Below are 18522 nucleotides of genomic sequence, written 5' to 3'. Positions count from 1 at the left end.
TAACTAAACAAGAAACAGATATGCGCTTGTTCTGCACTGGAAACGGAGCAAGAGATCTTGTGTACATCCCTTTCATGGTTCATCTAAAACGAAACCAGACTGATCGAGGCATCACACCAGTTTTGAGCCGGGAACTTTGGTTGCATCTACAGCTATCAGTCCCAATAGGTGAAGGTAATAAGAAATTTGTCAAACTGACCAAGTTATGAAAGAATATCCTTGAATTATTATACTTAAACTTATTTTTTTTCCTAAACAAGTCTTGAATATATATGATGCCTAAACTTGCTACTTATGTAGTTAAAAGTTTATGGCAACAAAATACTTTAACAATAGGTTTAGCTGCAGCAGATCTGTTGCTCTCCGAAAAAATACACATTAATGACATCCCGTAGAGCTATTGTGCCACCCATTGAAAAAAATGTATATTTATTGCGCACAACAAAGTGCACTCCGTTCTGGATTAATTCTTCCAAATTCTTACCTCAGTTGCAAAAATCTAGATTTCAAAAAAATCTTACTCCTCTAAAAAGTACTCTTGTAGTTTACATATGTACGAAGCGTGTTGGACTGAATTATCTTGCAAATCAAAATGGCAGTATAAATAGGAATAATTTTCAATGATCTCAATTTTAGGGCCAGAAGACCTATTAAAAAGTAGTAATTAACCCGAACGAAATTCAGAGACGTATTACGCCTGGATTTTTTGCAAATCCTGGCGTACAAGAGACGTATTCTTAAAAATACGGTTCATTTTCAGGCGTACACGTATTTTTGCCAGAAATACGTCTCCTTATTTCTAGGCGTAATTTCTAAATCCGGGCGTATTTTCTACTTAGTCTCTTTGGCACAAGGAATTTAAAACTTAGAAAATTTTAAAAGGCGTATTTTTGAAAATTCTGGTGGATTTTTCAACTTAGCCAAAAAAACTTAGTCAACTCATTCTCTTTTTTAAAAAGTATTGAGTTACATAAGAAACATTTTTATGATATTATATAACTGAAACAAAAAACAAAATATTGCATGATTATATACATTACAATATTGCATTTAGTTTGTAATTACCTATATTAGATATTATTCAAATCAATTATTTTTCATAAATTAAACTGATTTTTTTTTTTTAGAACTTTGTCCCATGGACCTGAAATTTTGTCATTCCCATCCAGAAATCATAAAACTGTTTAGCTTAAACTAGGGGGTTGTAAACAACAGCATCTGAATCCAAGTATTTGCGCCAATTTTAAACCACCAGGCAGGTCATGCCAAGAACAATGAGATTAGAGAAAGCCACAACAAAGCACAGATGGTGTAGAAGAGGTAATTATTTTGAAAACACAGCTTAACATTGAAACTTTTTATCTATGAAAATAAAAGACAGCTGAATTCGCTTTTGATTTGCAGAGCCAGATGTTAATGATTGAAAATTGGGTCAGTAGTATTTTGAATTACATAAATTATTTTCTAGTGTTTTTTCTTTTTATACGCCCGTCTTAAGACGGGACGTATTATGTTATAGGCTTCGTGTCCGTCCGTCTGTCTGTCTGTTAGCTTTTTCGTTTCCGGCTCATAATTTTAATACTACTAGGCCTAGGATTATCAAACTTTGTCATCTGATGCATCTTGGGTAGAAGGTGTATCGCGCACAAAAAGTAGGTCGCTCTGACCTTTAATTAAGAAGTTATAGCCAATTATGGAAAAATTCTTTCTGGCCCATAACTAGAAAACCATTAGACCTACAATCATCAAACTTGGCCAGTTTATGCATCTTAGGTAGAAGGTGTGTCGCGACCTACTTCAAGGTCACTGTGACCTTTAATTTAAGTGAATTTTTTAAAAAAAAATGTGTCTTTTTACTATTCATTTACACATCCCAAATAATGTAAGAATATTGCACTGTTCTTAGTAAAAAAGTGTTAAATCAAGAAAATACTTATTTTTTCTAAGCATATACTTGACAGCAATCTATAACAAATATAATGTATGTCAGAGAAATCCTGCCTCTCCCATGAGTGTAATTATCAAGCACTGGTCAAGAAGAATTTTGATAACAGAAAGTTGCATGTCAAATTAGAGAGAAATTAATGGGTTTTGAGTGCTAGGAGCAAACTGACAGAGCATTGGTGTTATCTGTATCCCTTGAGTATTGGCCAAATGGGTAAGCCTGTTTGATTAAAAATAGCTCTTGTTGACTAGCTTAAGTTTTAAAATGAATTTGATGAAAAGTAATTAAAACTAATTTGATATTGCATAATAGACTAATCTGATATTATGTAATATTATTAATTTAAAAACTAATTTTATGGGGTGGGGTGGAATCAGCATGTCTATATGAATTACATATTAAAACCTCTCGGACATTAAATCTCAACAAAAAAAAATCTTTGAGTATTTTATATGTTTTTTTTAAAAAAAATTATAGTAGATAGTGCAGACCCATTCATCTCTTGGTAGTAATGAGTAGACAAGCATCCAGTTAAAGATTAATTAATGAGTTCAATGTAGGAAGGTTAGCTGTCTCAGTCGCTCCAATTAAGCAGTCTTATCTGTACCCTTTGGGGATTAGACAGAAGAACTGCTGGTCAGTTTATAACGTGTCATTTGATGACCAGCCTTTTCTTTTCAAAATTAATTTGGTATAGATTAAGTTGTTAAGACTAATTTGATGATGGGCATTTGACAAGGTCTAACACAACCAGCACAGAAATCTATCAGTGATGTAATATTTATTATAATTGATGCCTACATCACAGGGGATGGATAAATATTTTAAGGAATGGAAAAATCATCGAAATCTTAGAATCAAGGTTGATGTGATTTTCTTGCACCTAAACTGTTCAAGAAAATTTTTTGACGGGCGTATCATGCTGTGGCGCGGCACTTTATTCCAGAAAATGATTTACATCTAAATCCTTATCACAGTTGAAAAATTGATTGAATGATGAAATGGTCATAAGAGAAGGAGAAAAGATATTGCAATATTAAGAGTTGACCAGCAGCATTTAGCTTTCCATATTTTATTGCAATAATGCCAGTGAACTGCAGCCATTGGAAGATAATGCATCAGGAAGAAGAAGACTGTTTGCAATGCCAGTTATAAAACATTCAAACATCTTTTTGTGAATATTTCAATCTATGAAAATGTGATTGGGGAATGTGATGTGAAACGTGAATGACAGAATCGCTTGTGATTTGCATCTTTTATGCCAATTTAGGAGTAAAAAGAATGACAGGAGTACTCGGCATGATTCTCAAAACTGTGATTCACTGTGATTACTGGAATGTTTCAACTGTTTTACTATAAAACTCAGCCTTGGATGTTAAAATGCTGTGAAATGGTTAATATAATTCTAACATGTAACTGTGCTTTGAAATAGTAAATGTAAGATTATGATTTTTTTAAATTTTAATGACAATCCTTTATTTGAATCTCATTCACATTTTATCACACTGAAAAATATTCAGAAAATAAAAGTGATGTATGCTAAGCTTAATTTGTCTAATCTTTTTTAGCATATGTAGTCAAAAATCTTTGTACTAAAGTTGATTGTACATTTATATTCATGCTATAGTTGTAGCTCCCATTGCAGTAATATAATTAATATTTGATTCAAATCTAATTAAAGCAGGCGTATTTTTTGTACAGGCGTATTTTTTTTGTACGGGCGTATTCTTTAATACGGGCGTATTTATTTTGCAGGCGTATTTTTAGGGGTATGCTTGAAATCTAGGCGTAATTCTATTATTAAAATTTCCAGGCGTACTCATTTGCATATTTCGGCCAAAAATACGGGAGGATTACGCCTCCTGTACGCCCGTATTTTACATTATACGCCTGGTTTTATTATATTCATTTCAATAGAGATTTCCACAAGGATTTTAGATTAAAATACGCCTGGATTTTTTTGAAAATATGTGACTTAATTTTCGTACGGGATTATGTTTTGATGTAGAAATAGGGAAAGAACGTGCTAGGAACACACGGATACACACATTTTTGTGTGCAATAAATATGCATTTTTTTCAATGGGTCTAGCTCTCCAGCCTGTCTATATATTTTTTTCAGAGAGGTACAGTTCTGCAGCTACAACAGGTTGGGACCACTCACCCAAATGGGATATAATAGTCTGTTTGGAATATAATATTCTAAATGGATATAAAATGTGCAGTGCAAAAAATGAAAATTGCGAAAAAATTGCCAAAGTAATAAAAATGCTCATTTTTTACACTGTAAGTTTACATCCCATTTAGGATGTTATATCCCAAACGGACTATTATATCATATTTGGGCATATGGTCCTGACCTGCAACAATGGAAACATAAAATACATTGTATTATGTTTTAATGAAGAACATGTAAGCTTGAATAAATACGTAGATTAGTAGGCCTATATTATTCCCCAGATATTGTCACTTGTTTCCAAGTTTTATTGACCCCTGACCCCAGGACAGAAAAGGGGGTATGAGAGCCCTGTTACGAATGTTTATCATGAAAGCACCACTTACATTGATCTAATTAAGAAGAAGTAAAATAATATTTGGTCAATGCCATAAATAAGCATTTTGCATGTATTCGTAAAAATTATTCCTCTATTTTAAAAGCATTGTGACATCAAATATATTGCAGTGTTATAGCATGTGGCATTTTAGTTAGTACCGAAAATATGTGCTGAGATCAGTTGAATGAAGCTCAATTTGGAGGTAACATGTAAAGTAATGTTGCAGGATAAAAAAAAAATTAAATGGTTACTACCTTGATATATATACAATATTTTGGCTCAGATTAAAATGTAAATATAAATCAGACCATTTTTAGTCAGACAATAGAAAGAGCTTAATTGTTCAAATCATGACCTCAGGGGGTTAGGCGGGTCCACAATGGGGAATCGAAGTTTTACATAGAAATATAAAGGAAAAATCTTTGAAAATGTTCTTCTCAAGAACCACTGGGCCAGAAAAGATGAAACTTGTTTGAAAGCATCCTGGGTTAGTGTAGATTTCAAATTGTCTTAATTATGATCAGTGGGTTGGGGGGGGGGGGGGGATCACAAAATTTATTACAAGGGGGGAATCTGGTTTAGAACAGAATGGTCAAAGCTTCTCAGGTGAACGATGTGGGCCATGAGCCTCTTGTTTTTCTTTTGTTTTTAGCTCACCTGAGCCAAAGGCTCAAGTGAGCTTTTCTGATCACAATTTTTCCGTTGTCTGTCGTCGTCGTCGTTGTCGTCGTAGTCGTCGTTGTCGCAAACTTTTCACATTTTCATCTTCTTCTCAAGAACCACTATTCCAATTTCAGCCAAACTTGCTACAAAGTATCCTTGGGTAAAGGGGATTCAAGTTTGTTCAAATGAAGGGCCACGCCCTTTTCCAACGGGAGATAATTATGAATTAGAGAAAAATTAATGGCATTTTTAAAAAATCTTCTCAAGAACCACTGGGCCACGACAGATGAAACTCATGTGGAATCATCCTCAGGTAGAGTAGATTCAAGTTTGTTCAAATCATGACCCCCGGGGCTAGGGTGGGGCCAAAATGGCCGATCAAATTTTTACATAATAATATATAGGAAAAATCTTTAAAAATCTTCTTCTCAAGAACCACTTGGCCAGGAAAGATGAAACTCATGTGGAATCATCCTCAGATAGTGTAAATTCAAGTTTTTTCAAATGATGACCCCAGGGCTAGGGTTGGGCCAAAATGGCTGACCAAAGTTTTACATAGGAATATATAGTGAAATCTTTTAAAATCTTCTTTTCAAGTACTTAAAAGCCATGATTAGTAATATTCATATGGAATCATCCTCAGATAGTATAGATTCAAGTTCGTTCAAATCATGATCCCCTGGGGTGTTGAAATTCAAGCCCCCCCCCAACCCCCCAACTTTCAGTTCTGATCTGATATGTGCTTTTTCCTAGCCGATGTGCTCAGGTGAGCGCTGTGGCCCCTGGGCCTCTTGTTAGATCTACTGGTCAGAGACCAGAAGAGCTTATGCGATAGTAATGCGTCCGGCGTCCGTCCGTCTGTCCGTCTGTCTGTCTGTCCGTCTGTCTGTAAACAATTTTTCAAAATGCTACTCCTCCTACAGTTTTGGTCTAATTTCAATATAACTTGGCACACAAGTAGACTACATTAAGATACATAATTCTGTATATCGGTTTTTGATTTCGATGAACGGTGTTGCCATGGTTACTAAAAATAGAAATTTCTGTGAAATTCTTTCAAAATGCTACTCCTCCTAAAGTTTTTGTCTGATTTCAGTATAACTTGGCACACAAGTAGACTACACTAAGATACATAATTCTGTGTATCGGTTTTTGATTTCGATGAACGGTGTTGCCGTGGTTACTAAAAATAGAAATTTCTGTGAAATTATTTCAAAATGCTACTCCTCCTAAAGTTTTGGTCTGATTTCAGTATAACTTGGCACACAAGTAGACTACACTAAGATACATAATTCTGTGTATCGGTTTTTGATTTCGATGAACGGTGTTGCCATGGTTACTAAAAATAGAAATTTCTGTGAAATTCTTTCAAAATGCTACTCCTCCTACAGTTTTGATCTGATTTCAGTATAAGATGGCAAACAAGTAGAATACACTAAGATACATAATTCTGTGTATCGATTTTTGATTTCGATGAACGGTGTTGCCGTGGTTACTAAAAATAGAAATTTCTGTGAAATTCTTTCAAAATGCTACTTGTCCTAAAGTTTTGGTCTGATTTCAGTATAACTTGGCACACAAGTAGACTACACTAAGATACATAATTCTGTGTATCGGTTTTTGATTTCGATGAACGGTGTTGCCATGGTTACTAAAAATAGAAATTTCTGGGAAATTCTTTCAAAATGCTACTCCTCCTACAGTTTTGATCTGATTTCAGTATAAGATGGCAAACAAGTAGAATACACTAAGATACATAATTCTGTGTATCGATTTTTGATTTCGATGAACGGTGTTGCCGTGGTTACTAAAAATAGAAATTTCTGTGAAATTATTTCAAAATGCTACTCCTCCTACAGTTTTGGTCTGATTTCAATATAACTTGGCACACAAGTAGAATACACTAAGATACATAATTCTGTGTATGGGTTTTTGATTTTGATGAACGGTGTTGCCGTGGTTACTAAAAATAGAAATTTCTGTAAAATTGTTTCAAAATGCTGCTCCTCCTACAGTTTTGGTCTGATTTCAGTATAACTTGGCACACAAGTAGACTACACTAAGATACATAATTCTGTGCATCGCTTTTTGATTTCGATGAACGGTGTTGCATTGGTTACTAAAAATAGAAATTTCTGTGAAATTATTTCAAAATGCTACTCCTCCTAAAGTTTTGGTCTGATTTCAGTATAACTTGGCACACAAGTAGACTACACTAAGATAAATAATTCTGTGTATCGGTTTTTGATTTCGATGAACGGTGTTGCCATGGTCACTAAAAATAGAAATGTCTGTAAAATTGTTTCAAAATGCTACTCCTCCTACAGTTTTGGTCTGATTTCAGTATAACTTGGCACACAAGTAGACTACACTAAGAACATAAAAAGACTTTATCAAGGATCATTATTCTATTTAATGCTGTTTATAGAGTTTCAAATCCCAGCTGCTTAAGTACTTTCTCTTCCTTTGCTATAAGTTCAAACCAGTAGAGCTTCAGTCTCGACAGAGACTTCTGGTTTTTTTGTTCGTTGGAGTTGGTTGTGTGTGTAGATTGACCAAATTATGCATGCCAAACAAGACATGTATTGATAATGGATTTGTCCCTTGTTATATACAGGTCCATATTTGCCCTGCACCAGATTTGTATTTTTTGAATGGACTTTTGAGCTTGAATACTGTTTGTTATCACCATGTATTTTCTTTTTACTAATACAGAGTTGAGCAGCTGACCAATTCAACCAGTGCCTCAATACCTCCACTTAATCTTAGAGATTGCACTGAAGTCAACGGTATGGTGTTTATGAATGGTTTCATTAAACTTTCAGACTATGCAAAATCATTAATTAGGAAAAAATCTTGTATCTTTCAGTCACCTGAGTTTTTCAGGTGACATATTTCTATTAAAATTTGTGTGTAGATTCTAAATTTTACAATTCATGACCCTTGAGGGGGTGGGGTGGGGGGTGCACAATATAAATTTGCAAGGGGGAATATCTGGTTAAGAACAGCATCATGGCTAAAGTTCCTGGCCAAAGGGTGAGCGATGTGGCCCATAGTCCTCTCTTTTTGTGATTACTGATAATTTTATATAAAGTTAAAATACATCATAAGAAGAATTTTCTACAATTTCAGATGTTAACAACAATGCTAATCCTGCTGAAGAAACTTCAAACAACAGTTTGACAGTGTCCAAGCAATAGCCAATGAACTTACAGAATAAATGGCTGTGACTGAAACTCATTAAGTTCAATATTTTTGTACCGGTAGTTTTACTTATAATGTTTATATAAATAATACATGTACTCAGATGTGTATCCCCCATAAAATTACATTTAATTCATTGACATTTATTCTTGTTGGGATTGATGAACTTCGAGGGTTTCCACAAACTATTATCATTTTGTTGAGATGTTATTTCATTGATATACTGTGTATTTTTCAATAGAATGAAAGTACATCTTTTCCGATTTTTTTTTATTTGTTCTCAAACATGATACATGTACTGGGGTAAAATATTTTTTTCAGTATGTTAATGTAGAATTTTGAATGTTTTTTTTCTTCTTCAATATTCTTCCAATACAGGTTTATAGATTTACAGTCATATTACATATAATATTACCTGCATGTACTTGAATTTATTGCATGGTGGTTAAGTAAATCCATTCACATTCAAATCATGTTGTCTTAGAGGACAGAAACAATACAAGTAGTTTTATGGTATGAAAATTGCATCAATTCTTGTTTTAATTTTTTAGCAATTGTGGCCTTATGCTTCAAAGGATTATTGGAAGTTTAAAATTATTATATGTGGTCTTATAAGTACATTTCAACCCGATGTCCTTCAAAGTCCAGTCCACAAGTACCTGTGTGTAAGAATGGTATATTAGTGTAATATTTTCAGAATGTTGTAATTGAGGCAAAATTAATATTTTTTATACTAGGTGTAGATTTTTATGTTCATTTTACAAAATATGTGATAAATATTAGATTTGTAACATTAAAGAACTAGGTCTAATATGGGCTGAAATTTGCCTTGTTGATTTAAAAATTGGTAAAAGTTTGTTTTCATCATAACTTTGTTATATTTTATTATCCGACAAATTCCAATTTTTGGTAAAAACACTGTTTAATGACCTTTCAAGGAACAAAAAAAAATTCTCTCTTTACTGTGTATCAGGTTTTATGGCTCTTAGAATTAAGGCAAGAAAAATCTATTTTTAGAACATCTTGAGATAGTTGGAGTTGTCTCTCGCTGAAAGTTTAACAAATTTAAAAGTTTTATAATGGAAATGATCAACACTGTTCATTTGTGTATAAAATACCATAAAATACACCATATCTTTTCCCAGAAATTTGTTTGTAATAAAGTAAAGCTGTAAAGGTAACTGGTATTTTTCTTGTGTTTTATAACATTATGACCATTTGCCAATGACAAACATAGATAGTGCTCATGTACACTATGCTAATCAGCAGATTTTGACCAAATTTACAGAAAAGTCTTACATTGCCTTGAAATGAATAAATATAATAATGGGAAGTGAAATTGAGAACCTAACATGAATAGCTCTCTGCATGGTTTTCTAATAGACTCCCTCTTAATATATGACTAGGTGCACAATTGATTGAATTTTGGAATTATTGTCCAAGCAGGCGTGCATCTGTTCCCAGGGCTCACCATTCATGCTTGTTTATTTGTGGGGATGCCAAAAATGCAAGAATTGATGCCGGGCTCCCTTATTTGTGTAATGCAGCCTCGCCAAATAAATATAAATAATTAAATAGAAGTATTTTGTTATCTTTAGTATAAAGGCCCAAGGTTAGGGCATCTTTTGATAAATCATGAAAAGAGGAACAGGAAATATGTACACACGTAGTCATAGATAAATTTTAAGTTTTCGTTATTTTTTTTCCAAAGGAAACTTTACACCTTTAGTGCCTGAACTGTATACAATATACAATCAATTAATCAATCAATCTGTATACTATTATTTTGCATGTCTTTGATGAAATAACAGATTAAAATATACGATTAAATATACTTCTCTCTGTGGTTTGGGAAGTATCCTGCTTATGCCTACTTACCCGTTGTCAGGTATTTTTTTTCAACTAACCAGCATCTAGAAAGACGGCCAATGAACGAAAATGTTATGAAAAAACTACGGATAGCTTATCTTATCTTTGTGACAAAAGTAATACCAAAATGAGAAGAATAATAATTTAGGTCCGAATTTTATATCTCAGAACACGTTAAGATAAATAAATACAATAAACCCTCAACTTTCCGCGGCAGTGTGCTTTAACTTTTAAATTTCCTCATTCATCATACAAGATAAATTATTTTTCAACAAGAGAAATATTAAGAAGTATTGCATTACATTTATTTGTTTTACGTTGTCCATACAAGTACAATTACATGTGTATAAATTCAGTCTTCTAAATTTTTCTAAAAAATTTTTGACAAAGTTTACGTATTTTTCCAAAAATAAAGTTGATTTTTTTTTACAAAAATATTTTTGACAATCTTTCTGGGCGTAGAATTGTGTCATCTAGTATCTTCTGGTATTTCAATTCATGTAGCATTGTTGGTAAAGCACCAGAAACCAGTCGAGAGCATTTCCAGATACTTGGGCGTTTGGTCATAAACAAATAGTCTATTTAAAATAACCATGAAGCTGTTTTAAATTTTTGTGATCGGTTTTGTGAAATGTGTACTATTTTCTCAGCCCTATTTGATAGGGGTATCTTTAAACACAATTTCTAGTACAGTCGATAAAAAATGAAAAAGAGTGAAGATAACCTAAGTGAAGATGGTATAAAATACAAAAAAAGAAATCGATCGAAAAATTGACTTAGTAAATCATAAGTAAAATGTTTTATTTATTTGCAATTTTAATTGAATCATTTTTTAAAAGGATAACACTTTTAACTGATCTTAATAGTTAGTTTTCTTCATAAAGTTTTATATTTTATGTTAAACCCGTCTCATCAAAGTCAATATGATCTATTTATGTCGATAATGGTCGATAAAATGGGTAGTAACTGTTCCTTCGCCATGCGCTTGCACTTTGAAGTGAAAGTTGCGGGTCCTTCGGATGAGAAATTAAAAACTGAGGCCCCGTGTCAACGGCAGGCGTTGGCACGATAAAGATCCCTAAATGCTCAATGGCCCTGAGTGCCGTGTAAAGGTCAAAATTTGAAGTCCTTCACCGGCATACGGTGACGTCTCCATATGAGTGAAAAATTTTCGAGAGGGACGTTAAACAATATACAATCAATCAATGAATCAATTGCAATTTTTAAGAGCAACATAACCTGGTCATCCCTCACACTTCATGCTCGTTTGAGACATAATGAGAAATCAGTTTATGAATATATATACTCATAGAAAAAACTATTTATGTTAGCTTTTTAAATGAAAGAAAAAGTTAACAGAATTATTCAAAGACATGCATTCATGAAGATAACTTTATGATTCAATGTCGTCCAGTCCTGTAGAAGGAAATATTGTTTCCAGCTTACTACACATACATGTAGTATATTCAGTTACATAATTCATACATGTACATGTATGTACAATGGATAATTATGCAAGAATTCTTCGTGTTGCTTATAAAGTAGGACAGATATGTTCTACGTAGAATTTTGACATGATTTTAAAATAAAAAGCAACGTCCAATGAAAAGAAGAAAATAATAAAAGGGATCAAAAAATCTTTAAAAAAAAAGTTAGTATGTCAGCCTTTAAAAATAACTTTAGACATTACTAAAACTTTGTGCAGAAGCTCTGAAGAGGATAATGCATATAAAAGTAATAAGAAATAAGCCCGCAGTAATCAAAAGCCCTACGATGCTGAAAATCAAGGATGATGACGCCTGTTCTACCTTCACTTGATTCTTTTTCTTTAAGCAATTCTTAACGTTTTTTGTTCCTTGTGAGGCATTTGTAAGTGCATAGTACGTATCATATTCTCCGAAAATCATTTTGGGGACTTTTTGTTTTGTTGATAATTTTTAAAAATCATTAAGTATTCATTGTACATATGCATGTACAGGATGTTTCACAATATATGTCACACATCTAAATGGGCATAATCTGAATATCGACCATGATACCAAAAATATCAAATAACTATAAGTAAGCATATTGATCTAAAATGATAATATTGCAAAGTATTGGGTAGATTATAATATACCATGAAGTAACTGATGATATAATCAGTGACCTAATAATTTCAGCTATTCTCAAAATGCAGTACAACTTGCAAAAATTTGTCGGAAACTTTTATTATAAGAACGATATCCTGAATATATTACAGGGTGCAGACCTGAAATTGCTGTCTTGTTTTCATATATTAAGAATTATTAGATAGTTTAAACTAAATAATAATGTAAAGATGACGGACAGAAAAATCCTGCCCCCTCCCTCCCGAAAAAAAATCAAGAAGAGATGAGAACAATATTAAAATGAAATCTATCATTAAGAAAACCTCATGTAAGTTAGATCTGAATTTAGGAAAATGGATTGTAACAATGCCGGTAATTGTATCAAGTGTATTTAGAAATCTTTAAATTTGAGTTAAGTGTCTCTGCATACAAGATTTCAGACGTTCAGAGCCGCTTTAAGTTTTCAAGATTGACTGAAAGGAAGAGCGAAGGAAGTGGACACCAATTAAGACATACTGGTAGTTCTTAAACGACACATTTATTTAAATGCAACTTTAAATGAAAATAGATTTGTACTTTGGGGGTCTAAAAGCAAGATATAAAACAAGAAAAGTCTCAAGTATCGCATGAAACTTACAAAACAGTGGTCAGACATTTCCAAGCATTAACCTTATAAGTTATACAGGATGTAATGTTGGGAAAACACTTGGAGAATAACATTTTAGGATTTGTTGCCATAGTATCTGAAGTGAAGAATGTTGGATACTTCTGACTCAAAAAAATAATTTTGAATATATGCAGATTAAAATGATATATAAAATGTATATGTAGCTTTTGTTGTCATTTATCTATCTGTCTTTAGATGTGTGACATATATTGTGAAACACCCTGTACATAGATTTAATCAAATAACAAATGCCTTGATAATATTCTTAAGAGCAATTATTCAAATATTTAATGGAAGATATAATCATAGACAAAGAAATTACCGTCATAGCTTGTCGTTACACCAGATTCTGTAGGGAAACTTTCAAGTAAGTGTGCGGTTTCCGTTGGAACCGAGGAACTTGAATATGCTTCAGAGGAGGTATGGTGAGTAGAATTCAATTCTAAATTAAACGATAGAGCAAATGATACTATTTTACGATTAAAAGATAAACATTGATTTAATTTAAGCGAGTTTTATATAAAATTTTAAAAATTGAAAGAAGGCGTCTGTGAGCCAATGCTCTCTAGTAACAAACCTGCTCTCATGTAAATGTACACTAACATATTAGATATTTACCACAAGTTCAATCACGGGAAAATGCATTGATAAATACGAAGTTGACATCAGATTCATTCAAAAAAAAAAAAATCCTACCATTGTAAGACATGCCTCAGCAAAGAATGTGCTTAAATTTAAGCATCTGTAATGAGTAGTTGCTGAGAATGCTGCGACTAAAAATTTATGTTTAGAAGAGACAGTCAGACACACAAGAGTAAAACATTATACAGTCCCTGAAATGTTCTACTTTCCTACCTGAACGGTAAACGCACGCTGAAAGAACGCTGAACGAACGGTGCGCGAACGGAAAAATGGGAAAGTAGAACGTTTCAGGGACTGTACTACCTCTCCTTAAGATGGGTGTTTAAGAACAAGAGTGAAATGAGATTTTAAGTAATATTCCATACAGCCTTATAAACCTATACCACTTCTTTCTCTAATCTGTAAAACCGAGTTCCGGTTGCTTACATATAGTTACTAAGTACATTTACTCATGTAGAGGAATGACTTTCTCTTAAGGACCTTACTATGAGAAATCAACGGAAAATAGACGTGCAGAAAAGGGAGACGTTTTTAAAACTGAATTTATTTTATCTAAGCTGTTTTATTATCACAGAACACAAATACTTATAGAAATAGAATAGTATAACCCAATCTGTACTGCATGAAGTTTGGTCCCATCAATGAACAGTCAGGTGATGAATGCATAGTTCGTGTACTGAATGTAGGTCATGAACAAATTTCAATATCGCAAGGGCATACCCTAGTTGAAATTAAAAATTCAAGCTATTAATTGTTTCTGCATACTTTGTACTTTCTGAAAAGTGCTGCTGCTTTGAATAGAATTTGCGTTTGAATAGTTAAATTTTCAGGTTAATAAACCAATGTCGAAATATGTTTGACTTTTAACAAATATTTTGCGTACTTATAAAATCACGCCTTCGATTTAAAGAAAGCAGCAGCACTTTTCAAGTTAAGAAAGTACCCTTTATCTATATTCAAAAATGGTTGAGATCTATTAAGTTTATGCCCTTGCGAAAGTACGATTTTATAAGGCATCTCGATGTAAAACATACGTAACCTGTACATAAAAACACGACATGATTAATAAAATACATTCTCTTGATAGTTAATTAATAATCGCATTAAACAAAGGATATGCACTGGTATTAATCGACTATTTAAAACCTGTAGATAATATTCCGTTTAATAATTAAACGCATTTTTCATTGTTAAAAAAACCCTCAATCTGCCTCTCAACGCACATGAAATACGTCATATTTACCAAAATGACGTCATGTCTACAAGTTCATCGCTATCAGTGCTTTGTCTATAACCAGCTTCATGGGATTTAACTAGCAAGTTTTTTAAATGCATTAATAAGTTTTATTGTTGTTTATTATGCTTATACAGTTAAAAGCTGCAAACTATTTCACTTTCAGGTATAATGAGAAATACATAAAAATCATATTTTGTGTGACGTCACAGAAAACTTTTCCCGTATAAATTAGGCCCCGCCCCCTTATTCAAGCCTAAACAATGCTGCGTAGATCCCGAGTTTTTGAGTGGATTTTCGTCATGTCCTTTACTTATAAAATTCTGCATCGTTTTTGAATTCTAATATTAAATCTGAATTCTACAATGCAAATTGAACTACATTCAATGAAAAAACTGCGATTAAATTCCATTCAATTAAATTAAACTAGGGACTATATTTTGTGGCGGAAGGTTTTTGAGACGAAAATCATCAGTCTTTCCCTTTTGAACTATAACAGTACTCTTTATTTTGAATTCCTATTTTTCCATGCTGGTGGCACACGAAGCTGTTTTTTTTTTGCAGTAAAATGTGTCATGCTGGTTCTGAAATATCTATTAAATTATTTCTGATGAATTCTATCAACAAACTGTGGCAAATATAGTAAAAATATTCTGAAAAACCCGGGAAAAAATCGAGACAAATTGAACGTAAAATTGACATTTTTTAAGTAATATCTGAAAATTAACATCATATACTCCCATTTTTGATGTACTTTTCTAAATATTTCAGGTATCTTTGACCTATTTGCTTAAATTCAGCAAAAGTTTTAGACTTTAAAATAATTTTCTTGCTTCTTCAAATTTTTAAATGCCAGAAAAATCACATTTTATTAGTGCAGAAAGGTCAAATAATTGATTATGCGAAGTAATTTGAAACTTTTCTTAGTTACAATTTTAAAGTGTCTTTTCTTTAGACAGACTTAGAGTTCATTTTGTTTCTTGCTTAAATTGGATAAAAATATTGCAGGGAAAACGTCGAAGGTGTAATTTTTAATTAAGGCACAAATTTCAGTGCAAGAGGGTCATATTAAATATATTGTAGCACCAAAAGAATCATATTGACCCCCTTTTTATTTGAATTAATTTTTAATTAAGCTATGTATGTAAAAAATTATAATATACTTGGCAAAAAAAAGTTTAAGACTTTAAATATCAGGACCGAACGTCGTTAAATAAGTCTGACGTAACAGAGCAATATAATAACTTTAAGCAATTACTAAATGTAAATTTTGAAGAAAAAAAATAGTTACTTTTACATCCTCTAGATGGATTACAATGCTTTTCATCACATAAACATTAAATTTTACTTTAGCATGCTTTTCCATAGCTAGGGTACCGGCAAATAAACTGGCAGTAAGCACCAAACGTCCCTAACTCACACTCAGCTATAAACAGAGGTAGATTTATTTCCAGTGTTTCGGTGCAATATGCATTGCAATTTTAATATTGTAGAAGTCGTGTATCAAAACGTACATGTACCTGATGCATTTTTGCAGCCATAAACATGGTGGCAACTTTCCTCATCGCAATGACACGTCTCCTGGCATCTCACGCCGAATGTTGGAGGTGGGCATTCAGACATACAGTTTTGGCCATAAAAACCATTCTGGCAAGCTTTAAAGGAATTGAATATTTTAAGCTTACTGTAAAAGGAGTATTAACTCTGTGAAATTTAATCCTTTTTGTTGATGAGTAAAATTTTGTTGTTTTGTTTTACATAAAATAGCAAACAAGTTCATTTCTTTGTTTCACAAATTGGGACCAGATGTAGGATGATTCATTGTACTTTCTGAAACAAGGTTTCAGATAATAATGTTTTTGTACAATAAATATATTTAAAACTAAATGCATTGTGTCACTACCACATCATCAATGAGCAAATACTTTAAAAACTTATGAACTATAATTGGTCTTGCTACTTTACATCTTCCTTGAATAAAATTACATTGTATGGAAAATTTTTATAAACAGTACACTCATATGCGGGTCTTATTAAGCATTAAGTATCAGTTTCATTTTCAATTACTCCCAACATAAGCTTTGTGCAGAAATCATAAAATATGAAAAAAGTAAGGGATGAAATTTTTATATGGAACGGAATGAAACTTATTTAATCAATATAGATAGCATGTGTAAATAATGTAAGTTATTGACTTGTGCATTTATTGCATAGAAGGCGGTTCCTGGAAAATCTATACAGTGAAAGATATTTTCCAAATATGCTTTTACTTGCATCATTTTCAATATATTTGGGGAGGGGATATTCAATTGAATTCATCAGTTAAGCAGGAAGACTTTCATTCAATTATTTTCGCTTAAACTGTCAATATAAACAGTTTTGTTGAAATATCAAACCATATTATCCGTTAGAATTTTTAAAGTCATAATATAATAATTAAATTAAAAAAAAACACTATATTGAAAATTACGAGTTCTGAAACCTACATATAGTACGTGGCTGCTTTAACTATCCTAAATACATCTGTTGATATAATATTTCATTAAGACAACTTAAACGGAACTGTGCAAAAAGTAATTTTGCCTATAACCTAATTCACACAGCATTTGTGTTGTTCAAAACTATGTTTCTGATTAGAGCTGATGAGATATGATCTTTATGTACATGTGTTTCACTAAAATAGAACCTTTTAATTTTTGTAACGTAACTCATCTAGCATATTTTGAGGATGGTGACTAATTTCAAATTACGCAACACAGTTAAGGTTACAAATGGAAATATCGGCGATTTTTTAATATAAAAAATGCATACTTTATTAGGATGGGCGAATCTTTTTAGGAATTCACTTACATAAAAAAATGTAACGTGGTTTAAATCTACATGTTGGGGACATTTAGATTTTTTATTTAGACTTGTCATGCGATGTCGACGTCACATGACTTTGGCAATTACACTTGCAGTTTAGAGGTCATTAATAAATTTCAATATTGCAAGGGCATAACCAAGCTAAAAATCTTAGTTTATTTTATAATCCTTTTCAACACTATATGTAATTTGTGAAAATTGCTGCGAACCTATATAGATTCACTTTTTAATTGGTAAAATTGGACGGCACGTTGAAAATTTTGCTGGTCAACTACATTTAATATAGCTATAATTAATTTATTTGCAAGACTTTAAGAGGTTCGCAGCACTTTTTAAATATCTTAATGCTTATTGAGTTTGTGTGTAAAATTTTGACAAGATACGTTGAGGGTATGCCCTTGCAATAATTCGATTTATTTGGGCCCTTCCGTTACTTTTTCAATGAAGCTGCATACAAACACACGACAGTATCGCTTGTCGGATAAATGCACGTACAGTTTATGAATAAAATACTAAAATAAACATCGCATCTAAGTTAATGGCTTTTTATTTTACCGCAAATTATATTTTATTTGAGAACAAAAGACATTTTTCATTGTACAAAATGTGACTTGATCAGCCTCTGACTGTGTAAAAACTGCGTCATTTTTGCGAGATGACGTCACATTGACAAGTGCATTGCGATCGATGCATCGTTTATATACTGTTGTGTGGTATTTAACAAACGACAAAACTGCATGTAATAGTAAGTTTGTATGTAGTATACAGCTATCCAGCTCTTTGAAATAG

General features: G+C 32.4%; 1 long non-coding RNA gene across 1 annotated transcript; it reads left to right on the top strand.

Annotated features, from left to right (window-relative positions):
* The first annotated feature begins 1229 nt into the window (after nucleotides 1–1229).
* Nucleotides 1230–3494, top strand: LOC134269890 (uncharacterized). Its single transcript, XR_009992666.1, has 2 exons — nucleotides 1230–1320; nucleotides 2892–3494. It is a non-coding gene; the product is annotated as an uncharacterized LOC134269890 (long non-coding RNA).
* The last annotated feature ends 15028 nt before the right edge of the window (nucleotides 3495–18522 follow it).

Source organism: Saccostrea cucullata, unplaced genomic scaffold (assembly GCF_032062105.1).
Source record: "Saccostrea cucullata isolate Sc308-1 unplaced genomic scaffold, CSIRO_AGI_Scuc_v1 ctg1807, whole genome shotgun sequence".
NCBI lineage: Eukaryota > Metazoa > Mollusca > Bivalvia > Ostreida > Ostreidae > Saccostrea > Saccostrea cuccullata.
This window is presented reverse-complemented; position numbering and strand designations above follow the sequence as displayed.